This window comes from Vicugna pacos, chromosome 7 (assembly GCF_048564905.1).
Source record: "Vicugna pacos chromosome 7, VicPac4, whole genome shotgun sequence".
Classification (NCBI taxonomy): domain Eukaryota; kingdom Metazoa; phylum Chordata; class Mammalia; order Artiodactyla; family Camelidae; genus Vicugna; species Vicugna pacos.
Window position 1 is genome coordinate 81,612,415 of NC_132993.1, and position 9,431 is coordinate 81,621,845.

The 9,431-nt window shown below is 41.8% G+C and overlaps 1 long non-coding RNA gene across 1 annotated transcript; it reads left to right on the forward strand.

Annotated features, from left to right (window-relative positions):
* The first annotated feature begins 460 nt into the window (after positions 1-460).
* Positions 461-8,489, forward strand: LOC140697591 (uncharacterized). Its single transcript, XR_012074747.1, has 2 exons — positions 461-596; positions 6,371-8,489. It is a non-coding gene; the product is annotated as an uncharacterized lncRNA (long non-coding RNA).
* Positions 8,490-9,431: the final 942 nt, after the last annotated feature.

A 9,431-nucleotide genomic window follows, 5' to 3' on the forward strand; every position in this document is an offset into this window, starting at 1 on the left:
TTAAATTGTCCGTTGAGAACCATTTGGTAATGAGTCACAGAGCGAGGGGACGGACGGCCTCTTTCCCAGTGTTCTGAAAATGACTGGGAGCCCCATTCTCTTCTGACTGCCAGCCCCCCTCGCCCCAACAGTCATGAGGATGCATGAGAAGAGACAGAAAGCTCCCAGGGTCATAACAGACTTGCAGCAGATAGCAGGAGACCAAGGTCGTGGAACCCATCCCGTTGTTACTTAGAGAAACAGGGTCAAGATAAGCCAGTCTCAGTCCTCCTGTCCTTGTGGCTCAAGTCCACCTCCCTATCTCACTGCGATATCCGTGTCTCCAGGGGACGGTCGTCCCAGGAGGTGGGTCAGCAGATGGAGACCTTGAGGACTGAGAGACCCCTTTGTTTTGGAGAGAAAAGTCAGGTTCCCCCCATCCACCCTGCACCGGAAGTCATCCAACTCTGCCCAGGCAGCGCTGACCAGACGTGCCCTGACATTTCCACGGCATCAATATTGTTGCCTCCGGGACAGAGCCTGGAGCACTCATCTGCTTTACAGAATTGATTTGCCCCTGCTCATCCTGACTCGGTTCAGCAGGCTGCATGGACCGGGTGAGTGTATTCCCAGGAAATAGTTCCCTGATAACTTTGGAGCCTGCCAGTCTGCGGGGTGTTGTTCTAGCTTCTGTGACAAAGAAGTGAGTGTTGGTGCTTCAAAGAAAAGTTATTTTTTGCCCTTCTATAGCTGAGGTTGGGTGACTTTCCAATGCATTTTTTTTCTTTTATTTTTTAAAGAAGGTGTTTATTCATTTTCTTCTCTTGATTGTGACTGTAGCTCATTTTTTTTTGTGGGATTCCTCTTGCAAGCTTTTCTCTCTGCCTTCCCATGCTGAGGATTCCCCGAGCCCCCAAATTTGTTTTACTACCACGAGCATAAAAAAAAGTAGCACGTTTGCATTTTGAACCGAGCAGAGATTAAGGGACGGGCAGCCTTGAAAGAGCTCTTCCTCAACTTCTGTTCCCATGAGGTTACCCACGTTCAAGATGCTGTTAGCACAGGGTCAGTGTGATGAAATGTATGTGTTGGGTCCCTTTGGTGCCAAAGTTTTGGCCGACAGTCTGATCCACCCGACCGATGGCGGTGCTATTTCAGAAACATCCTATCAGGAGAGCAAATACAGCCCAGTGGTCCTTCGAGCACTGCAGTGATAACTAAAAATCCCAGCGAGCGAGAAGGTTAATTTTTCTCTTTAGAGATAGGCAGGTGGCACTGGGGAAACAAACAGTTTATAAAGGGAGAATTTTAGCTTTAATACTAAGCCCTGGTTAGACCAAAATTGAAAATCCCACTAGGGTTACAATATAGGATCATAAATCTTTAGCCCTCCTTCCATTCTATCAGGGCTCGCTCGAATGAGTCTTTAGCAAGAATATAATGTGGAAAATAGTGGTAAAAAGAGGTTATTATATTTTAAAAGTTTACAGAACAGGGCTTCAAAAAAACGTACCATGTTAGAGCATGGAAAAGCAATAATGAAGTAGCAGCGTGCATAAAATAAAATAAAATAAAATATTTTTTGTAATAATGTAGGAAAAGAATCTGAAAAAAAATATATATATGTGTATGTGTGTGTGTGTGTGTGTGTGTATAACTGATTCACTTTTTTGTCTACACAAAACTAACACTGTAAATCAACTATACTTCAACAAAAAATGTTAAAAAAAAAAAAAGTAGTAGCATGCAAACGTTGGGAAGGGGACCACGATTTACCTGAATATTCTTTGCTACATTAAGAAATGGAGATGTTGACTTTTTCTTACCTTTCCATCCCCCAACTTAAAATTCCCTGATTCAAAGACTCACATCGAAATCCCAATGATACCAAGATACAATTAGCACTTACTTGGATTGCTAGGGTCATAACCTCTGATGGCCTTGTTCGGACCCCACGCCCACCTTGCTGGGTGAAAGCATCCTATCCCGGCAGCCTTGGATTGACATGGCAGGTGTGCGAGGCGGGTTGAGAAGCTGATGATGGTACTTTGGGCCTTCAAGATTAGAAATGAGAAAGAACTGAGAAAAAAAAAAAAACACTCACACATCGTGTCATGAAGGATGAGCTCTGTGTGTGTGTGTGTGTGTGTGTGTGTGTGTGTGTATGTGTAAGGGAGTGGGGGCAGGAGGAAGGGTAGAGAATAGGGAAGGAGAGACAGGTGGGCCAGGCCTTCACAGGTGGCTTCCTCACCTTGCCCAGCTGGAAACTACGATGTCCAAAGTCTTAAAAGAATTCACAGATGCTGATACAAACCGTACCCCTCTGTCATTTTCCCTCTTGTCCCAAATACAAAATTGGTCTTTAAAAAATATTTTATTTATTTTTATTTACTATCGTATTATTTTTTATTATTTTTTGGCAAGGGAGAGTGGTAATTAGGTTTATTGACTTTAATGGAGGGACTGGGGATTGCAACCAGGACCCCTTGCATGCTAAGTATGTGCTCTACCACGTGAGTTATACCCTCCCCGCTAAAATCGGTCTTAAAATAATTCACAGAAACTTCTGGGGTCTGGGACAGGGGAAAGACTTAGTCTTGATAATTGTTTCTGCATACAAATCTGAAATTTGGGGCCAACACATTACAGAGCTCAGAATTCCACTCAATTGCATGGAACCGTGGCGGCGGGGGGGAGTCCCCCAGTGTATTGACCTGTCTGCTCTTCTCCCACCCTACTGAACATAAGGAAAAAGGAAAGGATTGTTAAGAAGGATGACATAGAGAAACAGGTGTACAAAAATGCAAAAAGCCAAACAGATCACAGAGGAAGGATGAATTCATCTACCAGGTACTTCTGAAGAAAGGAATAATAATAACACAAATAATGATGTCTACAGAACGGGTCTGTTTGCCAGACATTGTTGTGAGTTTTACATGGAATCTTAATTCTATGTTTCAGACCAGAAAGTGAGGCTAGAACAGCAGCTTGCTTAAGTCCCCACACTTAACAAGTAAAAGCTATGGCACTTCAACTGGGTCTGGATGCTGTCCCACCTGTCAAACTACCTACCGCAGTGAGAGCAACCCCAGCGGACCAGCACGGTTTACATGATCTGGTGGCCGGCAGTAAATGTCCTTCTGGGCATTTTACTGGCCATCACATTTTATCTCCATCACAACTTTACGAACTGAGGACTGTCAGCTCTATTCTAGAGATAGATCCTTTGGGACTGTAAAAAGTTTCGTTAATTTCTGCCCTCATTCATGGAGTAAACAGTTATTGAATACTTACAGTTTCACCTGGCAGGGCGACATAAAATAAAGGGCAAAGAAGTCAATGTCTTATTCTCAAGGAGCTTGTATTTTGTAGGCAAAAAAGAGGATATTCATCTAATATGCACACTGATGGCGATTCAGTTGCAAATTTAGGGGTCTTTCTAAAGGAAAGAACATGTTCCTGGAAGAGCCGGTAACAGATGAAGATGACCTGTCTGCTGGACAGGGTGAGGGCTGGGCGGGTGGTCATCCGGGGAGGTTTCATTGAATCTAAGAGATGGGGAGGAGATGGGAAGGGGTGTGTGTGTGTGTGTGTGCACGCGCACGTTTGTGCGTGTGTACCTGTGTGGCGGGGTGTTCCAAAGAAGGTTTTAAACAGAAGAAAACATAGATGCAGAGGCCTGTGCCTTCAGGGTAGCTGGTATATAGAAGTCAGAAGTCTTAGAGATGACACTGGAAACATGGCGGCTTTGCAGAAACCTTATTGATGTGTCCTGGTTGTGGTTACCATGTGATATTTCGTGATCTTCTTCCCAGCCCAGATTTCACATCCCTTTCGGAGAGTGGGCTTACAAACCTGCTGCCATCTGACCTAGCCCTATCCACTTTCTTCTCCTAGCTTCTCTGATGATGCAATCCAGGTAGAATGCCAAGTGTACCCCCGCCCCCGCCTCCTGCCACTTCCTCAAGTTCACGCCGCTGCCGTACCGTGACTAGTCAGTTATAGAGTCAGACAAGCTGAGAATCAAATCCTGGCTTGACTGCTTAATAGATCTGTGAATCTGAGTCAGTCTCTTGACCTTTTAAAGCTTTGGTCACTGACATGCAGAAGGTTTGATATGAGGAATAAAGGAGATGATTTCTATGAAAAGCTGAGGCCACGGCCTTGCACATAGTGAGGTGCTCAAGAAATATGCCAACGAGCAATCAGCACATCCTGATCCAAGACCTGGGCTGGTGCTTCGTAGGGCTCTGCCCCATCAGGAGTGAGTTTCCTCAGAGTTTTCCCTCTGATTCAACTGTAAAAGCAACCTCCTTCCTCTCCTCAGGTTTGTGAGATACAGTCTTGTTAAAATCTCTGAAAAAGAAAGTCTAATGTATAGGTGGCCTCTTGGAAAAGATGAAAATTCCAAAGATGGTTAAGATCCAATACAGTGAACAAATACATAGCATTATAATCAAGGCAGAGCTGGATGAAGTCTTAACTCTGCCAATCATCAGTTGTTTGACGTCAGGTAAATCACTTAAAGGATCTGAGTTTCCTTCTTTGTGGAATGGAGAAAAGGAACCATTTAATAAACGAAAGAATGTAAGAATATCTGGCCCATGAGTAAGGGGGTGCTATCATTTTAACTTATGAGAGTTTCAAGTTCAACGTCTTGGTTAAGCATGCACACCGATGAGTTAGAGCAAACAAACTACAGTCAAATCCTAACTCTCCTATCAGGCACTGCATGACATCTGGTAAGTTCCTTAGCTCTCCTGGCCTTCAGTTTCTTCACCTCCAAATCTCACAGAATCATATCTGCCTTCCAAGGCTGTTAGGAGATGATGTATGTTAAGTGCATAGTAAACAGCCAATCATGGCAGCTGTTCTGCTGCTTTTATTATTGTTGTTGGTGTTACTCTTGTTATTTGTTACTGTTGGATGGGTGGAAGGGAAGCAAACAGAGAGAGAGAGAGAGAGAGAGAGAGAGAGAGCAGAAAAAAAAAAATACAAGCAAAAGCCAAAAACATAGACTGCAATAAATGAAGAGGCAGCTTTAATGTAAGAAAGAGTTTGGATCTGAAAACTGATAAAGTTGAGGAGATTGGAAGAAGTCAGATTGAAAATTGAATTCAGGGAGCCATCCTTGCCCCAACCCATCCATATAATCTTAGAACCTTCCTAGAGATTTTTCAAGGAAGGGAAGTCCAACGTCTTTCTTAGTCACTCATCTCATTTCTTACAACGTCTGGGATTTTGGGGGTTTTCTTCTCTTGTTGTCATAGTCTAATTATTTGCCCCCAGTTCTATTGAGATAACTTGACATATAAAACCTTGGACAAGTTTAAGGTGAAAGCATAATGATTTTATATATGTGCATATTGTGGAATGATTCCTGCAATACATTTCATGGACGTCCATCACCTCATTGCCCGATTCTTCATCTGCTTTGGTGCACGTGGAGAAGAGTCACTAAACACATTGTATCTTTTCAAATACTATATCCATTTTTTATTATTGTCTATTTTTAATAGCTATATTACTGCTCCATGGGGCAAGGCGAACTGAATTTTTTGAGTAACTCTGCCCCAGTAATAATCATGATGACAGAGCATGCCCACCTGGTGTCAGGCACCCCACACAGTAGGGCCGATTTCCATGTTTTAATTTGCATATGAGAACTTCATTTTAAAAGCGGGGTAATGGGGTCGGGGGTGTGGAGGGATAAACTAGGAGTTCAGAATTTGCAAATACACACTACTGTATATAAAATAGATAAACAACAAGGTTCTACTGTGTAAGTCAGGAAACTATATTCATTATCTTGTAATAACCTACAATGAAAAAGGATATGAAAAGACATATATGTATGTATCACTGAAACAGTATGCTGTACACCAGAAACTAACACAACATTATAAACAGACTATACTTCAACAAAAAAAGTTAATTCAAGAAAGTTTAAAAAAAAGGAAAAAAAATTTTTTTAAGTTTTCCAGTAAGAAGAGAGGGAGATAAATCAGAAAATAGGAACTCTAGAAATTCGTGTTTGTTTAAGGTAGTAACATAACAATATATTAGATGATTATAACATACAGATATTGGAAATGGATGACAGTAAAGTCATAAAAGACAAAAAAAATTTTTTTAATAAAAAGGTGAAGCATCCTCTCATTTTACATGACCATGAGGGGACAGAGGCAACGCACAACTTCAGTTTGTCTGCATCATTAGCAAAGCTCTTCGTCCATTACTAGGAGGAATTTCCCATGGGGCGCCTGTGGTTACCAGTCAGCATCCCCATTGAAGAGGGCTCCTGAAGGTGTGTAAACAGGGATAATAAACTCATTTACTACAGATATTTCTTCATCTAATCATTTTTGTCTCTCCCTCTCCCTGCTTACAGTGGATGCTTACCATACATTTGTCTCAATTAGACTCGACTGGACTTGAAGAAGAAAAAAAATCAGGATATTCATGGAAAGAGGTCTGAAATGGACCTCATTCCCAAATGCAGTATGTACCATAGACTGTTAATTTGTGAGAAAAAAAATCTGTCCACCATTTACACAGATATTCACTTGAAAGCCCATTTTCAGCTTATGATTAAAAGGAAATGAAACCAATAGTTGTCAGTCTCCAAGAGGCTGTCTCATAAGGAGCAGAGTTCCTGTAAAATGATAGGCAACTCTGTGCATCTAAGGGAAAGTCTGCGATGAGGATGGAAAACACACAAGCCCGCGAAGACAGAGCTCCAGGAGCAAAGAGCAAAGCAGAAGACATGGTGCTTTCGACACCATCAAACTCAGCTCTGCAGGCGGAACACGCACATCCTCTTCACCTCCACATGGAAATGGGCTCTCGCTTTTTTTTTTCTTGAAACATACTTGAGTCAGTTTTGGTTTCCTTTTTGACTTAAAAATATTTTATTTTCTTTTTACATATTTTTTTTATTTATCATTACTTTTTATTTTCCCCCTTAATGGAGGCACTGGGGATTGAACCCAGGACCTTGTCCACGCCAAGCACATGTTCTACCACTGAGCTAGACCCCCAGCCCTCTCCTTCTTGGCTTTTGCTCAAGACATGGCTACAGAGAATGATCTCTTTGCCACGACGTAAACGGAGCAGAGAGCAGTGTGGGATGAGATGGATGGATGCAGACCCCTTGTCCACCAAGAAGCTGCATCTGAGATTTCTGTTTGTACAAACTGTGGGAAAAAAGCACCAGGGCAGAGGAAGACTCGCGATGATGCCTTGTGTGTTCCCCCTCCAACTGGTCTTTCCGTCATGAACACCCTGGCAAACATAATTCCAGCTCCAATCCCACAGTTTTCATTATGATCCCTCATCTCAGGTATTTTGCTCTTTCCAGAATAAGGCATTGGGAATATGTTGAAAAGAAGACCCAAGATGGCAGACTGAACCATCATTGGAACCTAAAGTTTTCAATGCAAACAAACACAACGAACTAAGTGCTTTAAAACACATCTTGTAGACTGGGACCAGAGGTCAAAGCCCCAGAAGGAAACAGGGAATCCAGAGCATTCTTCATTCCCATCTGTAGATAACCACGTCTATGCATTTAGAACTTACTAAAAAATTCTTCACCAAGAAACAAGAAAGTCCAGTTACATGTGCTTGTTTTCCTCTTTCTTCCACAAAAATATAACACACACCTAGTCTTTGGATGTCATAAACGACGCCGAAGTGAGTAATCTCGCTCATATGCCATGAAATGCATGCGGAGGGGCATAACTAGCAGACAGATTCTCAAAAGCGGGATCATTGAGTCAAAGAGAAGTAGATTTTAAATTTTAGGAACTATTGGCAATTTTCCTTCCGTAGTGGTTATTCCATTGTACAATTCCATCTGCAGCGCATCTCATTTAAATTGGCATAAGTCCTTTGGAGGAAATTTTGTGGTCATTTAATAAAAATGAGTATTTATAATAGTTCAACTTCTAGAAGTGTTCAAATATGAGCAGGAGACGTGTAAAATGATCTTCACTGATGCATGATTTGTAATCATGTTCATCTGTGTGGAAAGAATAAATGAAATATGAACTGATCCATCGCAGTTAAAAGAAATGGATTAGAGAGGCTGATATCAACAAGGCTCGGCCAACGCGTGATGCTGAGTGAACAAACTTCAGTTGCCCAATTGTACGTACAACATTATACTATTCGTGAGACTTTTAAACATACACACAAAGAAATCTATAAACTGTTTATGTATATACATGTTTATACCTAAATATGTAAGTATTAAAAAAAAGATGAAAAATCCACATCTGAGACTTGTGGCCTGGCCGGAGGCCCTCTCTGGAAGGGATGTGGAAATTAGCACATAGTAAGAACTGGGTAAAATGTATTATTATTATGGTTTTACTGTTAGAAATAAAGACAAAACATCACCAGTTGTTAATCATGGGTTGGTAATATGAATACTTGTTATATTATTTTGTCCTTTCCTGCGTATGTCATATTTTAAAATATTTATTAAAGAGAGATTATGAATGAGACCCTGAATTCCAGTTAAGATGAGTAGTGGTTGCTGGCCAAACATTGCTTGCTCAAGATTCCCACTCCCTTCTTCCCTCCCTCCCTCCCTCCTTCCCTTCCTTCATCTTTCCTTTTTTTTTTTTTTTTTTTTGGCCATTAAATGAACATGAGAATCTCAAAGCACAAAGAAAATTGCCTGGCGTAAGGCAGGCTAGATTCCACATGAATCAAGTGGCTTTGTTTTTGTTGTTGTTTTTTTAGCCTTCCATCACCCAATCCACTTTAAAGTCAAATTCAGTAAGGACGGAGCTTAATGAGCAAACAGTCATGCTTCAGTCTCTAGATGGCCACCTATGTTTTGGACAGGAAGAGGAGAGACACATCTTGAATGGAAAGCTGATCTCTTTTCAACATACTTATTTTCTCTAAAAAAAAAAAAAAGAATAACACAGGCTTTCTTTCTGTGACGGAAATGATGAGTAAATGAAACCCTGGTTTTTGAACTACTGACTCTTCGGAGTTTTGTTTCTGGAAACCAAAGGAACAAAACCGTATAATAAACCACAGAAACCATCCAAGATTAGTAATTCATAGTCCAGAAGGCAGGCTGAGGACCCATCACGGTCCTGGGCACCTTACAGGCCGGACTTCATTTCATCCGCTGTGAGACAGGCTTTCTCTCAATCCCACATCCCAGAGGAGGGATGTGGCTCAGATCAGGCAGCTAGAAAAAGCAGAGCCAGGCTGGGAACCCAGATGTGGCCGACATCTCAGCTCTGTACCTTCTCCCTCACCCACATCCACATCAGGGTGCGACCCACACCCCTCCCTGCCCATCCCGTGGTGCCGAGAAGCACCTGCGAGCATCTTCACACTGGAGGGTGTGAAGAGTCTCGTCCTCAGTCAGAGAATGCCTTTTCTTTCTTTCCTTTTTTTTTTTTTCTTTTCCAGAAGGCATAAGT